The sequence below is a fragment of the Carassius gibelio genome, chromosome B7 (assembly GCF_023724105.1).
Source record: "Carassius gibelio isolate Cgi1373 ecotype wild population from Czech Republic chromosome B7, carGib1.2-hapl.c, whole genome shotgun sequence".
Taxonomy (NCBI): domain Eukaryota; kingdom Metazoa; phylum Chordata; class Actinopteri; order Cypriniformes; family Cyprinidae; genus Carassius; species Carassius gibelio.
In genome coordinates, this window is record NC_068402.1 from 23,410,613 (window position 1) to 23,432,565 (window position 21,953).

A 21,953-nucleotide genomic window follows, 5' to 3' on the forward strand; every position below is an offset into this window, starting at 1 on the left:
AGGTGGCAGCAGTGAGCAGCCCTCGCCACAGAGGGCTGCCAGTCTGATTATAATTTATGATCCATTTCTATTATAGGTGGGGTGTGCAGAGATAGTTACAGTAATAATTATCAGAGTGAAGCGTTTCCTAGGCAACTAGAATCTTTTTTTTTCTTCTCCATTCATGCGGGCGTAGCATAAACTGAGTGTCTGTGTGTAGCATGACATGGCTAGTAGGCCTGTGCTACTGGTATCGACACTCCAACTGCTGCATGTGACACATTTCACTATGCTTTAGTACTGCAGGCTTCGTTCTGTGTACAATCCCTGCAGGCTGGACCACACACGCACTGCCTTTTTTTCCCCCCTCCTCCCATTTCTTGCATATTTTCAAAGATTAACATTTGATATACTCTTCATTCCATTTTGAAGTACAAAACAACTATCTTGGCCAACTATCAGTTTTTTTTTAAACAAGCAAACGATTATGGGAATCGGCTTAGACTCTTTCTTACATCCTTTACGACTGACAATATTGCTGTAATTTTTCTGTGCTTCTCTGTTTCCTTCATGTTGGCAGTAGCAGCGCGAGTGTTATCCCTGTCTTCACCTCAGCAGCCACGTCCTCTGGGGTCCTACACAAGCCCCCTGCACAATTACAGGACAGCCCTAATTCCTTATCATAAAAATCCAATGGTGTAATGTTGGAGGAATTGCTGTGTTGAGGCTAAACAATAGGTCTCGCACACTACGCTTTGTGTCATTAAACTCAGCATGCAAGCTTTGAAGTGTCCCTTAATTCGGCCATGCTGCGCCTCTTCCGCATGAAGATATTGCAACAATATGAAGAAAACCAAATGAGCGAGTCAGAGAGACAAATAGAGACGTAGCCATCACCTTCACTGTGAACAGCTTTTATTTTCACTCCTGTTAGGTGTACTACAGAGATTACTTAGACCCATTACCACAGTTATGGTTAGGCGGAGCACCAGAGCAATAGAGAAACAGTGTTCTCCTGGTACTTCATAGGCAAGTCAGACGTCTGGCTTCGAACCTATGCTGTATTCCCACAAGGGCTCTAGTGTTCACATTTACCGCAAAAGCAATACACACTTGAAAAGTTTGCATCACCAGACAGCCGCTGCTGAGGACGTACGCTTAATTTCAATCACATCATTTGAGTGGGAGGGAAGAAATCAGTTAGTGGAGAGGAAACATTATTTGAGATAAGATTATTTGAGAGGATTTTTTCATTTTTTTTTCTACTTGCTTTGATATCAAAGAGAATTAAAGGGGTAGTTCACACAAAAATATCTATATTTATAATTTTACATTTTTTATTTTTTTTATTATTCAACCTCATGTCCTTCTAAGCAGATGAATTTCTCACTGTTGGCCATAAAAAAAAAAAATCTTGAACATTCTGCTAAATAATATTCTTTTGAGTTCTACAAAAAAAAAAGTAATACAGGTTTGGAGGGAGAGTAAATGATGACAAATTTTTATTGTTTTGGGACAAACCGTCAAGAAAAGCTGGAAAGTCCAGCTTAAGCTGCTAACTGTTTTGGAACATGGTTGCTGGTTTGTCGCTGGTCTAAGATGGTCATTAGGCGGCACAAGCTGCTGGACCAGATGCTAGACCAACAAACAAACCAGCTACCCACTAGTCATGCCAGATTAAGGTGATTTTTGGAACACGGTTGTCAACCCTTTACTGACTAGGGCTGTCATGATATCAGATTTTCACTGTGCGATTATCATGGCCAAAAGAATTCACATTAACAAACAATACTATTGTGATATATATATATATATATATATATATATATATATATATATATATATATATATATATATATATATATATACATACACAAACACACACACACATATGTATTTTACCTTAACTTAAAAATAAATAAAGCAAATAACTTATTATTGATTGGCACTTTCTACAAACTGGAGTGTCGTACACCTTATTTTTTGTTTTTTAGTTGCGTGCAGTGTCTCGCTTTCATCCGTCACTTCCACCTTCCATTTTATGACAGGTGGCAACCAGAATTAAGGTGCAATACTGGATTATTTACAGTATTGCTCTACGTATATTATTAGCATGAAATCATACATTTATTTTATCATCAAATACCAGAATATTTTGACATTCCTAATAATGAGCGACCTGTACTGTAAAATACTTGGCTCAGGCTTGTGTCAGGTAATACAGTAGTTGACCTTGGCTTCCAAAGTTAGTGCTAAATGAGTGACCTCATTGCCACGGTCTCCCCCCGTCGCAGCAGGGTCCGTAATGGATACGTGGAGATCTTCTCACAGAGATCTGTTGGGGACAGGGGAGGTGTGGGCTCTGTTTCACCTCCTGCCCCAGAGCAGATTTTGTGGTGATGCTGATGGTGGCTGGCATTAGCACCACTGGGAGTTTGAAAGCGGATCCGTTACTCGCAAGGGGTTAAAAAGCTGACGGGGCGGGCTCTCAGTACCCCCAGAGTGTGTCATTGATTGAGGCACTTGGCTGATATGTCACCACCAGGCACACAGATGGATGAAAACACCAACAGTGCAACCGTGAACACCTTATCCGAGCCGTCGCATATGCGCATGTACGTGTCGCGTGTGTTTGTACGATTGCCCGCGAGTCGCGATAGTGTGAAAATCTCTGGATACGACGGCGTAGTGTGTTTTGTCCACACACTTCCAGTAATCTGTTCCACACAATCCTCAAGTGTCTTCCCTTCTCGTTCTCCCTCGTCCCTCCTCCCTCTCTCTGTTTTGCTCTCTCTCGTTCCCTTTTCTTTTGCCTCTCTCCACCCTGAAGTGCCCTTTTTAATTGAACAGTCATCTGTCGGCTGTTTTCCCTTCTCCCCTCCTCCCTTCTCTAACATCAGTCCATCCGATGGCTTCAGCCACTCTCTCTTCCCTTCTTTCTTTCTCTCTCTCTCTCTCTTCCTCTCCTCCATCATGCCATCTGTTTACAGCCCAGTGACTGGCAAGTAGAATGCCATCTCTCCCTACCTCCTTTCATCTGTCCCTCCCTCCCTCCCTCCCTCCCTCTCTGCTGGCATTGTTTGTTTGCACGGGTTGCTGTGCCTTTAAGACCGCTGCCTGCGACTCGGGCCTAATATCATTAATCTGTACAAACTTGGTGTGACAGAAGCAGGAGGCACCGCAGATTGATGACATTTTATTGTTATTGCAGTGCTACTATTAACTGTTCTGCGGTTCTGCTCGCATTTTTTTTCCCTCTACCTCCACACACGCCTGGCAGAGAGAGACCAGGGAAAGGGAGAGATCTGCAAATTGAACACACTGCTGGTTTGATACAGAGAAAAAACTGATTAATTTAAGTGTAAAATTGCTGTTTGGATGTTATATTTCAGTGGTGTTGTTTTTTAGTTTTTTTTTGGCAATAAATAGAGCTGAATCATTGGTCTTGTTTTCTCTTAAGGCCTGTCGTAGATTAGAGATGAGTGAGGAGCACTTAATTTGCAAACAATGGGGATTCTGTTGTTTTTCTTGTAATATAAAGCTTTTATATGCTTTTGAGAAATATGTATATTAATGCTGGATGTTTATTGTCATGGACTGTATAACGCTTGATGCACAGTGCAGTTTTATTGATCCACAACACCTCTTACATTTGTACTGGCTCGAGTATCACCAGCTAGATCTATTTATCACTGATGTTTAAAACTGAAAATATTGCTGTTAATATATTACCGTTATTACAGCTGCTGTCACTACTACCACTGAGTTAAGTGCTACTGTCGGCACTGCTAAAATTGTGAAAACAACTGTGTAAAAAAAAAAAACGGTTGGGTCTTTTACTCATCCATTCACTCAACCTTAAGCAGAATATCTGAGTGGTTTTTATATTATTTTATTTTATTTTATTTATTTATTTTCCCCCCACACATTTTAAAAATTATATTTTTTATTTTATTTCGTTATCATGTTAAGTTTCTTTTACAAAGAAAATTGCAAAAAAAATTATACAAGAGTTTCCAATTCATACATTTATAAAATTCATAAATATTATAATGGAAAAGCATTACTGACTGGATTATAATTTTTAGTCTATTTTGAAAATTACAGAACTTAGTACAAATGTCTTATGGGCTACTTTTATTAAACTTTCATGGTGCTGTGTAATATTTAGAGCTTGGCAATATAAATCTCCATCCGCTTGGATATTCTGGACCTTTTTGTGTTTCATGGAAGAAAGAAAAAAATACAGTCCTGGAATGACATGTCGGGTGAGTAAATGATAACTAAACAAGACTCTAATAGTTGGTTCTTATGTATCTGTTGAAGTTGTGAGTGTGACAGAACAACTCTTGTTTAGGGAAAGTTCAATTAGTAAAAAAATGAAAACTAAAGGCTGGGTGCATATGTGTGTGTGTGTTACACTGATATGCTCAGGGTTGTGCCAGGGAGTGTTGGCTGTACAAGGTCAGACCCAGAGCTCATTAAGAACAGGGGAGGGAGGGGGGTGGGGGTCCCAATTCTCCCATTCTCACTAACCTTATTCTGTAATTAGCCATTGTTTCCTCTTAACACTCTGATCAGGGAGGGGAAGGACATGAAACCTATTAAAGAACAGAGCTCACATGCACCCAAGACATACAGTTACAATAGATACTTTCTCATATAGTATATCATTTCCCTTTTGGGAAAAGGTATCTGGTATTCTCAACATCAAGATCACATTCTGGAGCTCCTAGTTCACAGTTGGGTGATCATATTGCAGTGCTTTCTGAGGCAAACATGTCATGTATGGCCCCCTCCATATGGCACATTGTGGTAGATTTTAAGAGCCCATAAGATCCAGAGGCTTCAGTAAAAGTCAGGCCTGCTTAATGGTGATTGATGGGTGCATACTTTTCTTCATCATTCTCTCACTTTTTTAGATTCAGGTTGATACAGCTGACCTGCAAAAGTAAGCAGTGGTAGAAAGTGAATATGTTCATATTGCATATTATATGGGTTAGTAACATTTTTAATCCTATCAAAAAATAAAAATAAAACCCATCTAAAAGGGCTCATGACTAAAATGATTTATGGTTTATCTTTTTTTTAATAAGTCTGGTAATTTTACTTTTTTGACATGGCAACTTTAGTAAGTGGTGTAACTCTAGGTTTTAACTTTTAAGACTTTTCTTGCTTTTCAAAATCATATAAATTCAACACAACAACAGCAATAGTGGTAGTAGTAATAATAATAATAATATTCTTCATTTTCTTTAATAATTATCATTATTACTACTACTGCTACTACTAATTAATTGTGGAATCTATCTATCTTCTAAAATCTAATTCCATGATGATTTTAGAAGATTTTACATGTTGTTATAAGATGTTACATGCTTAACAAAGACAAAAATAACCATTCAAATGTAACATCAACAATAACAACAATAAAAATATAATACTAATAATTTATACTACTACTACTACTAATAATTATTACTATATGACTAATAAATACTAAGATTTTTTTTTCTCTTTATTGTAGAAACTTATGAATGTTTCTGACCTACAAAACAAAAAGCATAATTCAAATGTAATAACAATAATAATAATAATAATAATTAGTTCTGTTAAACAATTAATTGTGATTAATCACATCCAAAATAGAAGTTTTGTTTACATATGTGTGTGTAATGTGTATATTTATGTTATATATATATATATATATATATATATATATATATATATATATATATATATATATATATATATATATATATATACAGTAAATACACACACACGTATATATTTAAGAAAAATATGTTGAGTTTATGTAGTAAATATAATTTTAAATAATATAAATTATATGAATAAACATATGCATGTAAATATGTAAATATCAGAATATATACATGCATGTGTGTGTATTTATATATAAATGATAATTATACACAGTATACGCACTCACATATTATTAAAACAAAAACTTTTATTTTGGATTTGATTAATCGCGATTAATCACTAATAATAAGGATATTTTCATATGAATATTTTTTTTTTAATTTCATCATGGAAGGTTTTCTTCACAAAGAAAAACTGTAATTACATGAGATTCCAACAGCCATTAATTCATAAACATTTTTTCCTTTTGATGAGATGTATGGCAAAGCATTACTGATTGATGTGTTGCCTGATACAAGCCTGTTGTGTTGGTATATTAGGCAACCCAGAATGTGAATGTGTTTGACAGCATTGCAACTTAGTTTCTCAGTCTCCTCCCTGCCTTAATCTTTCTCCTACTGCAGGCTGGCGGTGGTCCATCCATCTGATGATAACTTCCCTCCTGTCCAAATCAACCTGCCACCTGCCCATCAATCAGTTCCCAACAGCTACAGCTACATTCATTCTGAGATTTGACAATTATACAAGTTGGACAACATCACTCATATCTATCCCAGCATCAATGAGCTACAGTCTCCGCTCATGAGCCACCTTTAAACCCCTCAGCAGATACGCAGCCTAATGTCATCTTGGCTGATGTCGAGACAACAACATTTACCAACACGTCAGCCTGGCATCCTAAAGCATTCGCAATGTTTCAGAAACTGCGTGACCAAATTGCTGCTAAATTGCAGCCTTCACAAGCGCTATTGCATTGTGTGTCGCCGTCTAGGCCTGTCTGTTAGACGAAGAAGACTTTATGAGGCCGAAACGGATGAGGAAAGGGACGAGAACAGTCAGTCATGTGGGATCGGAGATGCGGTGAGAACAACGAGAGGGGGACAGACTTGATGGGATTTCCGAAATCCATGCGGGCCATGATGAATGTCTGAAATTGGTTTGTCTGGAGCTTGATAAGTCATTTGTTTTCATTAGCCTGATGGTAGCCTAAGTCCATAGTGGTAGACTGATTGGTGTGTGGTTGAGGGAGCTTGGATGGAGATGAGGCCTCTCTCCTGTCCTACTCTTCATCCCGCTCTAAGAGAATTATCCCGGCTCAAGGGCCTGCACCCCTGTGGACAGCTCCTGATCAGATAGCCCTCTGACAGCAAAATATCATTCACTCCCTGTCGCCGCCATGCTCTCGTTGGAGCATGTCCATTAAATATTGACGAGCCGTTATCTCCGGGCACTGAGGGAGACGTAAAAATAACGCAAAGAATGGAGAGAGGGGACGGGGAGCGGGAGATAAAGTCAGACGTGAGCGGCTCACCTTACAAATCCAAAACGCTGATCCCTCACGCTCTACGCTGCTCCAACCGGTTCTACTCTTTATAATTAGTCGCATGTAAAACTGATTTCTGACTAGTTAAGTACACTTGGCTCGCATTTCCCTTTAAATGTCAGGTGCTGGTTAAAACAGACTTCACATGTTGCGTGAACTTAATGGAAGGGATTGTGTGCGGAACAATAAGGCAGGCGCACTGTTGCTAGGCATATTCGGTTAATAAGCTCGCAGGTGGCACTTAAAAGCGTCTTTCAGCTGTGGAGTGGATGGTTTTTTTCCGTTATTGTCCCTGAAAAGGAAAAGTCACAAACCCTCCTCTTTTTGTTTTGTTTTGTAGAGCCTGAAGTCACCTTTCATAAGGCCTTGTCAACGCTCACTCGGTATAAACACACACTCGCCCTGCAGTCAAATCAGGCGCTGACATAGTGCCGCTGTCACACCAAACATCGCCCACAGCATCAGGAAATAATCCAGCAGAAGAGACACTTAAAATAAGCCCGTGGCGCTACTGAGAGTAGGAGCGAGGGAATGTGTATTAGAAAGAGGGTTAAGTTGCCTGTAAACCACTTGATTCTGCGAACACAGCATGTTGTATGTTTGTCTGTTTGAGACAACGTTTGGGGGATGGGTTCACGGTCGCACATGTGACACAAACACATACAGATAGAGAGGGAAGAGCCACATGGCAGCGATGCTGGGGGGACATATGAGGCTTTCAGGCCTTGGTTAATTGGGAGCCTTCACTATTGATTAGGAGATTAGGAGTGAGCGAGCATGGCTCCCATAAACCAGCACACACTCAGCAGGCAGAAAAGGGTGCTGTGTGTGTGTGTGTGTGTGTGTGTTCAATGAAACGAAAAGTGTCTGAAATATGCCACTCTGTAGTACAAACACAAATCAGGAGGAAAGGGGTAATGTTTACCTGATCAGAAGCAAGATGATTGATTTGGATTGCTTTTAGGTCCTGTTTAAACAGGAAATTTGTCAGGTTGATTGAATTGATCTGTGGGTGCCAACTAGTCCACCAATTAAAAGGTCATTCATCTGTTTCTGTTGGTTCCAAGTAGCTGGCTTGCCTGGCGAAGAATGGGTTAAGCTCTCTGGCCATGACAGTATAAAAGCAAGCAAAATCAATAGGAGGAAAAATAGGAAAATGACATGCCCCTCCAGTTGGGAGATCTAATCTCCAATATCCATTTACAACACTAAGACTCGCTTTAGCAATTATAGGCCATCTCCACTGGCGGCCTCTCCTTTGGAGCCCTGTGGAAATGCCTTTAAAATCTGCATTCAATACCGAAACAGTTTGTTTAATTCTCAAAAAGCACATTCTCGTATCACTGAATGATTTTGATTGAACCAATTCTCGTTTCTGAAAATACATGTTCGTTTATTACTTTTTTTCCCTCAGCTTTAAGCTGTTCTTTTGCTTGATGTTACTGTTCTATTCAAATATTGCCCTCTACTAGTTTAACCCCTTGCGTTAATACATATTGACATGACTGCATTAAAACCGTGACATATTCCAATTGGTGAATGCGGACCCTTCTTTTTTCCCTTTCCTTCTTTCCTTCTCTGCTTCTCTCTTTCCTTCCTTCCTTTTCAAAGTCCTCTTAAGGAGCGCTTTGTAGTCATCCGTCCCTTCTTATCAGCGCTGGCACGAAGCACTTGCCTCTCTGACTGTCCTTATGTTCTGAGTGAGCTCCTGCTTTTGTGCTTTCTAATGAACTTTGACCAAAATTAGACATACTCTTCAACTTTTTAAAGCGGGGCCCTCCTGAATGGCTCTTTTGTTGTGGCGGCGGCACAGTGCTGGGCTGCTGAAGGAATGCTGGGTTTCTTGCTCTCTTTCCTTATGTTTCTCCTTCTCATAGACATGAGGAATGTGGGTCTTAGTCTCAGAGAGAGAGACAGACAGAGAGCAGAAGGACCAAACTCCCTCAGGCACTTTAGTGGACGCCTCTGCTCTCACAGATTCAGCAGTGAGACAAACCACTCTTCATTTCTCTCAATCTCCCTCTGTCCAACACTCGCTCTGTCCCCACTTCTTATGTTTCATGTCAAGTCTCATTTTTTTTTTTTTTCATTGCAGAATTCATGTATTTGGGTCAATGATTTGATGTTTACTTTCCCCCCATCAGATCTATTAAGTAATTTAATTATGCAGTATGTAAGCTTTTGAATATACCATTCTATGATAACCATGCATTACATTTTTAAATAAAAATTGATTACCATTTTGGTCACACTTTATTTTAAGGTACAATTCTCGCTATTAACAAACCGGTAATTATGCCTTAAAATAATAATTAATGGATAGTAAGGTAGTTGTTAAGTTGTTAGGTATTGGGTTGGTTTAGGGATGTATAATATATTCATGAATGTGTGCTTTATAAGGACTAATAATCAGCAAAAATATTAATAATAGGTATGCTCATAAGAAATTAGTTAAAAGTGAGAACTGTTCCCTATATTAAAGTGTAACCAAATTTTTTTTTTAGCAATTTTTTGGCTGTTCGTAGATTGTAGTAATGCTTCTTTTTTTTTTTTTTTTTTTTTTTAAATGGTCATTTGTTAGTTCAGCTCAAATTAAGTAACCTCAAGAAAACTTCATTACTATGTTTAAATAGTTTTTTAATTTTTAAATTAATTTTGTTCAGCACAATTTTCTTTTAACAAATGAATACTTTATACACCAAAAATGCATTAAACTGATCATAATATGACAGCAAAGACATTTATAATACACTTTAATGTAGAATCATGGAAAATGATAGTAGTCCCCCCCCCCAAAAAAAAAAAAATATTGAGCATTACAACTGTTTATAATGTTGATAATTACAATTATTATTATTATTTATTTTTTTATTTTTTTTGAGAATCAAATCAGCATGTTAGAATTAATTCTGAAGTAATTACTTCTCAAATCCAGCTTTGTCATCATAGGTTTGAATTACATTTTAAAATATTAAAATACATAAACAATTATCCTAAATATTTCACAAATACCACTTCTTTTACAGTATTTTGAACAAATAATTGCAGCCTTGTTGAGCTTAAGAGACTTCTTTCAGAAATACCCCAAATGTTTCAATGGTATAGTGTAAGAATAATACTGCAATAGTTACTGAATATCGATAGTTGCTGATACCTACAGTTGTTTTCCTCAAATTTTGTACTTTTTAATCTGGATTTTTAAAATAGTTCTCCTTTTAATCTTCACACACATAGTTATTAGCCACTGCACCATTCCCTCTCCCTCTTTCTCTCTGACACTGCTGGAGGATTATAAATCAAGGTAATCGAGGCCTGTTTAACCTCCGCTAGGATGTCGTCACCAGCCGAGTCCTCATGCTGTTTTACGTTTCCGCTCTCCTCTCATCTGCCTACCCGCGTCACTACACTGCTTTATTGCCCCTCACGCTGCTTTTCTGCCTCTGCGCCGTGTGTGGTGTGTGTGGTGTGTGTAGTGTGTGCGCCTGTCTCACATGCTCACTGTCACACTCCTGATCTTTACAACGCTCCCAATGCGCTTGACACAAGACTGTTAGGCAAGGTGGCAAGGGAGTGAGGGCTTACAGCATTTAAACTACATTTTCACTTACACACACCCCCCCCCCCATCAAAAACACACTCATACCCACACACTCATCGTTGTTTGTGCTCCAATTACATATTTATGTTAGTCAAGCTGAGCAGAAGGCAAAGCGGAGGCACGTCAGTAAGTTTAGCAGGTGGGGGCCGATTGGTATCAACTCCCAGAGGCTGAGAGAAGATAGACACATAGAATGAACCTTTTCCTCGCGCTACAACACACACACACACCTCTCATCTTACACCTCCAGCACTTCCGACAGCAGAAAGGGGAAGGAGACAAGCCGAAGCGGCCTAGTCTTTTCAGAGGCAGAGCGAATGTGTACATTGAGTGCTGAAAGTGGAATGAGATAGATGATGAATTTGCTTGATTCATTAGCATGATGAATGAGCGAGTGTTATCAGGCAGAGAGCAGAATCAGAGGCTGACTGATGTGTGTGTTAGGGATGCTAGAAAGAGAGTCAGGCCCTCAGGTCGTTGACATTTAGAAACCCCAGAGACCGGGCTGCCCTAGAGCCCCAAACACAGCGCGGGGAGTCAGACGCACATGCACACACACCAGCCTCCAACTTTATCAGGGGATCCAGTTTTGAACATCTTTCCCACAAAATTTAATAGGAAAAAATATGCTCCTAAATTAGGGGGTTTCGAACTGGAGTCTGGGGACCCCCAGGGGCCCGCAAGGGAAAGCTTGGGGTCCTTGGTAAAAAGAAAAAAAAGTGTCGAAAAAATAAGATGAAACAAAATTAAATAATGTTATATAAAATAAAATACAAATCAACTGTATAGTATTGTAGTGAGTAGAATTTTGTATAAATATGAATTATAGATATAAAGTATTATGAAATATAAACATATTATTTTAGAATATCTTTTTAAAAACATTTTACTTTCTTGTCTAAGATATTTGTGTGTCTGTGTGTGTGTGGTGGGGGGGTTAAAATTCTACTTGTTTAAAAAAAAAAAAAAAATTCTGTTTAATTTAAATTTAAATTTAATTTCCCATTGACCCATTCACCATTCAATGCAAGCCAAAAAAAAAAAAAAAAAAATAAAACAATAAAAAATACAATAAATAGATACAAATAAAACAAATTTTAAAGTAAATAATTAATCAGTAGTACTGTAGTGAGTAGAAAACCAAATATTTCTAAAAAAAAATATTTTATACATATTCATAATATGCATTTTCACAGTATAAATTGCTGCTTTATATATGAAAACATGCAGCTGCTTTTTAAAGTATAGGATGAGGTCCCTTGCACAAGGTTGATGGTATATGGGGCTCCCTGGAAGCGAAAGGTTGAAAACTCCTGTTCTGAATAACAATGAGAAATCTTTAAAAGCGGAGTAAGCAGTTATAAATGAGCGTAATGTGCCGTTTATGGCCTGGTGCCATTTTTTGAGAGCACTGAATACAATTAAGAGAAAAATAATCTGTGCTTCAATAACTCTTGGCTTTTCACATTGGCGTTATTAGTGTCAGATTTATTGTTTTCTCATTTGCAATATATATATATATATATAATTTAAGTTGCTTGTGGCCTGTTTCTGAAGATGTGTGTCTGTTTTTCAATCTCCTCCTCATGCAGCTGATCGGTGCGCTAAAGTAAAGCACAGTTTTTTTGACTGTCGCTTGTCATCTTTACCACTAATTATATAGAGAAGTATGGAGATTTGGATCATTAGCAATGCTAATAGTAGCATCCAGTGAAACAGACACACCTGGATTGGGGCGAGACAGCTGGGGTAGGTATGGATTATAGACACAGGTGCACTATTCAACAAGCCTGCCAGCTTTAGATGAATCTTAAAGCAAGCACTTGAAACTAATCAAAGATGCCAAAACCAGAAGTTTTTCTCTTTTTTTCATGCCTTGTTACATCAGGGTGAAGTTCAAAGTTCACAGTTCCCTTCTCTTTGTTTGCATATTCAGTTGCGTTCATAAATGTTCTTGGTAGGTTTAATCATTTATTATTATTTTATTTTTGTAATCTCTTTTGGCTCAGATTCATGCATGTAACAGTAGAAACATGTAATATTGAATCATTTTTACATCACATTTGAGGTACTTTCAAATATGGTTCTGAATCTGATAAGTACACTACAATTTAGAGGTCAGTAAGATTTTTTTTTTTAAATAATTATTTTTTTCAGCAAATACACATTAAAATGATCAAAACTGACTGTAAAGCCTTGTAAAATTTTACAAAAGATTTATATATCAAGAAAATGCTGTTTTTTTTTTTTTTTTTTTTTACATTTCTCTATTCTCTATTCATCAAATAATCCTGAAAAAAGTGGTCTCACAAAGTATTTAGAAGCATGTATAAGACATCATATTATAAGACATGTTTCTTAAACAACAAATCAGCATATTAGAATCATTTCTGGAGGATTGTGTGACATACATGTAGTGTATTTTTACCCACATTAACAGTATGTTGAAAGTTCATCTGATATTTGGTCTAATCTAAGAAATCTTATCTAATCATTAATTAGTATTATTTATTTGTTTCTGTTGCAGGACAGATAAACTAAATCTGGTCTAATATCATCACTTGGAAGCTAGCAGGAATTCATACATGTGAAGGAAGTGAATTCATACAAGTGTTTACATTGTAAGTATACTGCATGCATTTTTCTTAAAAGAATTCAATAATATCAGAGATGCTTTCAGTGCAGCTTTAGCAGGGATAGTTGTATTTAATGATGCATTTGTTTTGTTGACATCATATTATATTTCTATAACTAAAAGAAAAGGCAAATAAATGTAACATTTGGGGGATATTTAATTTAAACAACTATTTCAACCAAAACTTTAACAAATTACACCAATGCTATATTAGAGATAAAGATACAGTAAAGGTACAGTTATCTTTTGTTGCATTTGTATAATGTTCTTAGAAATATCGTAAGAATGAACTCATATAGCTATATCGTACAACTGTCTTTGGTAGCAAAACTCGTAGGTTTTAAACATGAATGTCACAAACTATTACCTTTCTATGCATTTGCTTGGTCTTATAAATATCTTAAGCTGCCAACAAAACAAGAAAATGCTAAATAATGTAATATTTGGTCATATTCATGTTAAACACTTGTGAGTATTGCCACAAAGCAGCTAACTAATGACACTATATAGTGCAGTTGTCAGGCTAGTGCATCTAGGCGGGATATTAATGCAAACACAGTAGGTTATGTCTTAAGTGAACGTACACAGTCGGGAAATGAAATCATATACATGTCAAAATATATGATCTGTACATTAGGCCTTTGCACAAATGCAGGCAAAGTGAATTGTGACGGTTCTTTACGTCTCGCGGTGAGGAAGTCTGACAAACCAACAGGTCTCAGAGGAGCCACATGTGCCGAGCTGCAGAACGCAGGCCGAACCTGTGCAAGTGAATTGGTACAGACTCCTTTGACTTGTAGGAGGGCACATCCAGTGTCTGTTTACAGTAATGGCTCTTTTTTTATGGTGGCATGATGCAGGCTGCAGCAGTCAGGGCCAGGGGCACTACTCTCTCTCTCTCTCTCTCTCTCTCTCTTTCTCTCTCTCTCTCTCTCTCTCTTCTCCTTCAATGATAAATGGTCCTATCGCTGGTTTAAATTATTTCCTACAGATCTCATTTAGGGCCTTGAAGAAGAGATCCACCCTGTTTATTCATTTCACATTTGCACCCAGCTTCAATATCTTTGTCTATGCCTGCAAAGAATCACCCCTTACCCCCCCACCCCCATTCTCAAGAAAAGGAGGGGAAAAAAAGCAATTTGCCCAATGTACATAAAATGATGCTCTCACAGTTTTGATAACCTGCATAAATTATAAAGCGTAATTAAATATTATACCCTGTGAGTTGCCAAGGAGAAAGACAGAACGAGGGAGAGACAAATAGAAAGGAGAAAAAACGGGAGGTTAGAAAAGAAGGAAAGGGAAAAAGATGGAGGAGCGAGAGACAGCTGTGTGTAGTGTCTTCTTCTAATAATTGTTCTTATTGATTCTTCCTTAAGGTGAAATGGTTTAAAGATAACAATAGCAGGGAAGGTAAGAGCAGATATCAGAGCGTGGCGCCGTGGCTTTGTTTGGCTCCCATAAATCAGAGGGGCTTTTGGCATTGTGAGATTGCCGCAGAGGTGGCCCATATATTTAAATGGAGTATTAAAAATTTAAATTGTTCGGCACATGGAAGGCGTGGATATGTGTCTCTTGCGAGCGCGCGATTGACCCAAAAATATATTCAAATTACCACAGCTAAACAGCATCTGCTCCACCCAGTGTTAGTGGGTGTGTGTGTGTTGGAAAGAGAGCATGAATGAACACTTTCAGCGTAAAAAACATGTCCTGAGCTCAGCAAAGAAGAATCACTGATTCAGAGATATGTTCTGGTGACTTTTCAGTCCTGACGGGGATTACAGGCTGCAGAGAGGCGACCCACAAGTTGTTGTTGTGGTAGCTAACACCTTACGGAGGAAAACTGTGAGTTAGTTGAAAAATGCACATTACTTGTTCTGTTTTAGTCTCTATGTTAGCTCAATGGGCAGAGCTTGGTACTAGCAACACAGAGGTCACAGGTTTGATTCGTAGGGAACACAAATGTGCTGACAAAATGTGTACCTTGTAAGTTACAATTCAAAAGTTCGGGGACAGTAAGTATTTTCCTTCATTCATTAATTATATATTTTTTGAAAATGTGTATATACACATATATATATATATATATATATATATATATATATATATATATATATATATATTAATCTTATTAATGCGTTAAATATATATATATATATATATATATATATATATATATATATATATATATATATATATATATATATATATATATATATATATATATATTAGAGCTGGTAAGTTAACGCATTAATAAGATTAATTAATTATGGAGAAAAATAATGCGTTCAAATTATTAACACATTTGATGCACTTGCCCCGCACCAGGCCTATGTGGATCATCTGCCATTTCATACAGTCAATTGATGACTAATATGAGGCAGAACAACAACTTACTGCGTGATGGAGCCTAGAAAATGTCCCTAAAATTCAAGATATGGGGCAAAACGCCCGTTTGAGATTGTGTCTTATATTTACATCACATAGTTAAGAAATATCACATGAGAAGTAGGCCAAGTGCAATATCACACGAGTGCAAATGTGATACTCATCAACAGTTCATTGAGAAGTTAATATTGTGTTATTTAAGACTGTTGTCTGTTTTGCTCAATTTTGCAAACCAGAAGATAAAGACAAAGCATAACTGTTTATCTCCGAGCAACCCACAGCGGCATTCCATTTCTCATTCCACAGTTTGAACGAATTTGGTGAACCATTTGGTGCGTTTGAACCATTGGCATATGTGTTGGATTTGAAGAGGCGCTGCACAGTCGGTGTATGACATCAAAATTCCACGAGAGTGATTCAAAAGCACAAGGAGTCATCTGCTCTCTAAAGCTCTTGCGGTACTCTGATGGTGAAGACACACTTCAAGTCGAAGAAGCCTAATGATTCAATGAATCATTCATAAAGAACCCTTTACTTGACTTGAATCAAACGAATGAATAAATGACTCAATGACTTAATCATTAAGACATTTACCACCACCTACTAGCAGTTTTAGTTTATTATTTAGAGTATCATTTCATTAAAGAAATAGTTTAATATTTTCATAGTAAGAATAATACAATTAAGAAAATAAATTATTAAAGTTATAGTTCAACCAACCAAAAATGACAATTCTGTCATCATTTACTCACATGGTCTAAAAGTGTATATAATACATTTTATCAAACATTTTATTTCTTGCTGAACCTACTTTATGTAATGCCTGTATGATGCTTTACACAACAATGACTTTAAATGATCGTTTGGGAGTAATTTCTACAAATTTGATGTGCGATTAATTCGATTAATTAATCACCACATCATGTAATTAATTAGTTTAAAAATTTTACACTTACCAGCCCTAATATATATATATATATATATATATATATATATATATATATATATATATATATATATATATATATATATATATATATTTATATATATATATATATATATATATATATATATATACTGGTAATTGCCCCAGTTTTCCCAGTGGCCAGTCCACTCCTGATTTCCACAGACAAGCAGAATGTGAAGGATTCATATATTGTCTTTTTGTAGCTTAATATTCACAGAAAGTAGTCCATATCGCATTTTGATTCAATTGTACTGACCTACTTTTGATTTATTTGTCCAAAATGTGGCATATTCCATCTGCGTTAGGCTGAATTCCAATGTAATCTCCTTTGTAATTGTTAACATTTTCATATGTAGTTGTAATTTAATTAGACATTTTTTTCTTAGTAACTGTAACTGAATATAGTTAAATTACATAATGGCGTTATATGTAACTAGTTACTCCCCAACACGGTGTGTTTGATCGATTTATGCAGCCCCGCTTCAAATCCAAAAAGCCTAATTGTTCAACCAGTTCATTTAAAACATTTATTTAGAAATGAAATGCTGCTGTGTGTTGCTTGGAGACAAACACTTCTGCTTAATTTTTTTATATTTTCTTTGGCAAAATTGAGCAAAACAGACAACATTGTGTCTAAAATAACACAATATTGACTTCTTGTTTTATAAGATCAGTATCACATTTGCACTTGGTGATATTGTACTTATTTCTCAGGTGTTATTGCTTAACTATAGGATGTAAACATGAGACAAAAACTCAATCAGGGGCATTTTTGCCCCATATCCTGAAATTTAGGAACATTCTAACTATGTTCTCTAGGTTCCATCACACTGTGAGTTGTTGCCCTGCATCATATTTGTCATCAGCTGTGTGAAATACCAGAAGACCCACATAGGTCTGGGGCAGAGCAAGTGCATTAAATGCATTAATAATCTTAACAAGTTTTTTTTCGGCGTAATTTATTAATCTAATTAACACATTAAAAGGACATACAGGACATAAAATACAGGACAGAAAGTAAATAAATTAGAATGTTGTGAAAAAGTTCATTATTTCAGTAATTCAACTCAAATTGTGAAATTAAATAAATTCAGTGCACACAATACTGAAGTCTTTGGTTCTTTAATTTGATGTTTTGGCTCAAATTTAACAAAAACCCACCAATACACTTTCTCTACAAATTAGAATACTTCATAAGACCAATACAAAAAAAAAAAAGTTTTAGTGAATTGTTGGAATAATTGGAAAGTATGTTCATTTACTGTACATGTACTCAATACTTGTTAGGGGCTTCTTTTGCTTTAATTACTGCCTCAATTCGGCATAGCATGGAGGTGATGGCTGAGGTGGTATGGAAGCCCAGGTTTCTTTGACAGTGGCCTTCAGCTCAGCTGCATTTTTTGGTCTTTTTTTCTCATTTTCTTCTTAACAATACCCCATAGATTATCTGTGGGATTCAGGTCTGCTGAGTTTGCTGGCCAGTCAAGTATACCAACACCATGTTCATTAAACCAACTTTTGGTGCTATTGACAGTGTGGGAAGGTGCCAAATCCTCCTGAAAAATGAAATCAGCATCTTCAAAAAGCTGTCAGCAGAAGGAAGCATGAAGTGCTCCAAAATTTCTTGGTAAACGAGTGCAGTGATTATTATTATTTTTTTAAACACAATGGACCAACACCAGCAGATGACACTGCACCCCAAATCATCACAGACTGTGGAAAATTAACACTGGACTTCAAGCAACTTGAGCTATGAGCTACTCCACCCATCCTCCAAGCTCTAAGACTTTGGTTTCCAAATGAAATAAAAAAAAAACTTGCTCCCATCTGAAAAGAATACTTTGGACCACTGGGCAACAGTCCATTTCTTCTGTGTTTGGTGGCTCTTGATGCCTTGACCCCAGCCTTGTCCATTCCTTGTGAAGTTAACTCAAATTTTTTTAATCGATTTCGCTTGACACTCCTCATAAGACTGCAGTTCTCTTGGTTGGTTGTGCATCTTTTTCTTCCACACATTTTCCTTCCAGTCAACTTTCTGTTAACATGCTTGGATACAGCACTCTGTGAAAAGCCAGCTTCTTTGGCAATTAATGTTTGTGGCTTACCCTCCCTGTGAAGGGTGTCAGTAATTGTTTTTTGGACAACTGTCAGATCAGCAGTCTTCCACATGATTGTGTAGCCATGTGAACCAAACTGACAGACCATTTTGAAGGCTCAGGAAACCTTTGCAGGTGTTTTGAGTTGATTAGCTGATTGGCATGTCGCCATATTCTAATTTGTTGTTAAATGTGAGCCAAAATCATCACAATTAAAATAACCAAAGAAACTACTTCAGTCTGTGTGGATTGAATTTATTTAATACACGTACACAGTTTAAGTTGAGTTGAATTACTGAAATAAATGAACTTTTCCACAACATTATTTATATTTATATATGTGTGTGTGTGTGTGTGTGTGTGTGTGTGTGTGTGTGTGTGTGTGTGTGTGTGTGCTCCGCTAACGGACGCTGGTTTATCAGTTATTACAGGAAAGATGAAATGAAAGTATAGAAAATTTTCTGAAGCCAGCATTTTGAATGTGCAGTGCTCACTTTTATACAACAAAGTAAAAGCCTTTTGGAAAATATATTTGTGGCGGTCTGTTTTGATTTTGTGGTGGGCCACCACAAATAAATCAATAAATGGCAAGCACTGATCTTACAAAAGATTTCAAATACATGCTGCTCCTTTTTTTATTCGTCAAAGTGTCCTTAAAAATGCATCACTGTTTCCACAAAAATATAAGAAATATAAGAAACACATCTATTTTCAACTTTTATGTCCCCCGAGCATCAAATCAGCATATTAGAATGAAGACCGGAGTAATGGATGCTGAAAATTCAGCTTTTACATTACAGGAATAAATTACTTAATTGAAAAAGAAAATTTAAAAATAGTTACATTTTAACAATAATTTACAATAATACTGGTTTTATAGTATTTCAGGATTCCTACAAAAGCAGATGTATGGAAAATTATGGAATTTACAGCTGCTTTTCAAATGGTCCTGTATGTATTTGTGCACACGCTCTGTAAGGACCATTAAAGGTTTCTATTTACATATTTTTTTAAGCGTTGAGCATTGTAGCCAATCACAGATATGTCTGTTGAGCAAGTTAACACAATGGCCAATCAGACGTGTTTAAGAATCTGTTCAGTATCTCTCTAAATGCCAGAATTTGTATTCATAAATTCATAAAATGTAACACAATGTAAATAAGAGATCCACTGTACAGTTTACAACCTGTTCAGCATCTGAATACAAGTTGTGTTATTCTTTTTTAGAATTATAGTACCGTATTTTCTGGACTATAAGTTACACTTTTTTCATAGTTTGGCTGATCCTGCGACTTATAGTCAGGTGCGACTTAATCAAAATTAATTTGACATGAACCGAGAGAAATTAACCAAGTTAAAACTTTACCGTCTACTTAAACTACTTCAGTCTGTGTGGAATGAATTTATTTAATACACGTACACAGTTTAAGTTGAGTTGAATTACTGAAATAAAAATGTATACAACAAAGTAAAAGCCGTCTGTTTTGATTTTGTGGTGGTCCTCCAGAAATAAATCAATGTATGGCAAGCACTGATGTTACAAAAGATTTCAAACACATGCTGCTCCTTTTTTTATTCGTCAAAGTGTCCTTTAAAATGCATCACTGTTTCCACAAAAATATTAAGAAACACATCTATTTTCAACTTTTATGTCCCCTGAGCATCAAATCAGCATATTAGAATGAAGACCGGAGTAATGGATGCTGAAAATTCAGCTTTTACATTACAGGAATAAATTACTTAATTGAAAAAGAAAATTTAAAAATAGTTACATTTTAACAATAATTTACAATAATACTGGTTTTATAGTATTTCAGGATTCCTACAAAAGCAGATGTATGGAAAATTATGGAATTTACAGCTGCTTTTCAAATGGTCCTGTATGTATTTGTGCACACGCTCTGTAAGGACCATTAAAGGTTTCTATTTACATATTTTTTTTTAAGCGTTGAGCATTGTAGCCAATCACAGATATGTCCGTTGAGCAAGTTAACACAATGGCCAATCAGACGTGTTTAAGAATCTGTTCAGTATCTCTCGAAATGCCAGAATTTGTATTCATAAATTCATAAAATGTAACACATTGTAAATAAGAGATCCACTGCACAGTTTACAGCCTATTCAGCATCTGAATACAAGTTGTGTTATTATTTATTAGAATTATAGTACCGTATTTTCCGGACTATAAGTTACACTTTTTTTCATAGTTTGGCTGGTCCTGCGACTTACAGTCAGGTGCGACTTAATCTAAATTAATTTGACATGAACCGAGAGAAATTAACCAAGTTAAAACATTACCGTCTACAGCCGCGAGAGGGTGCTCTATGCTGCTCAATGCCCCTGTAGTCTACAGCTGATATCATAGAATGCCCTCTTGCAGCTGTAAACGGTAATGTTTTCTCCTGGTGCTTGGTTCTAAATAAATGCGACTTATAGTCCAGTGCGACTTATATATGTTTTTTTCCTCATCGTATTTTTGGACTGATGGGACTTATACTTAGGTGCGACTTATAGTCCGAAAAATACGGTAAGCATCAATAATAAACTCATCTCAATTTCTACATTGTAAATGGTTAAATAGTTACATTTACATTTATTCATTTAGCAGATGCTTTTATACAAAGCGACTTACAAATGAGAACAATGGAAACAGTCAGGTCAACAAGAGAACAACAACAGTATACAAGTGCCACGACAAGTCTCATTTAGTCTAGTACAGAACGCATAGCCAGGTTGTTTTTTTTTATATGAAAGACAAGAAAAGGAAAAGTGCTCGTATTAGTTGGTTAAGTGCTGGCAAAAAGATGAGTCTTTAGATGTTTCTTGAAAATGAGTAAAGACTCAGCTGCATGAATTGAGATTGGGAGGTCATTCCACCAGCTGGGCACAATCCAGGAAAAGGTCCGTGAGAGTGATGGCACCACAAGGCGTCGTTCACTTGCAGAGCGCAAACTTCTGGAGGGCACATAAGAATTAAACCAGTGAGTTTAGTTATGTTGGTGCCGTGCCAGTGGTCATCTTGTAGGCAAGCATTAGTACCTTGAATTTGATGTGAGCGGCTAATGGTAGACAGTGTAACCTGA

General features: G+C 36.7%; 1 long non-coding RNA gene across 1 annotated transcript in view; it reads left to right on the top strand.

The window, feature by feature from the left end:
* LOC127962043 (uncharacterized) overlaps window positions 1–21,953 on the top strand; it is a 67,983-nt gene that overhangs the window by 24,786 nt on the left and 21,244 nt on the right. The window contains exon 2 of the long non-coding RNA XR_008154517.1: window positions 13,312–13,405. This is a non-coding gene — a long non-coding RNA (uncharacterized LOC127962043). The remainder of the gene's footprint in view (window positions 1–13,311; window positions 13,406–21,953) is intronic.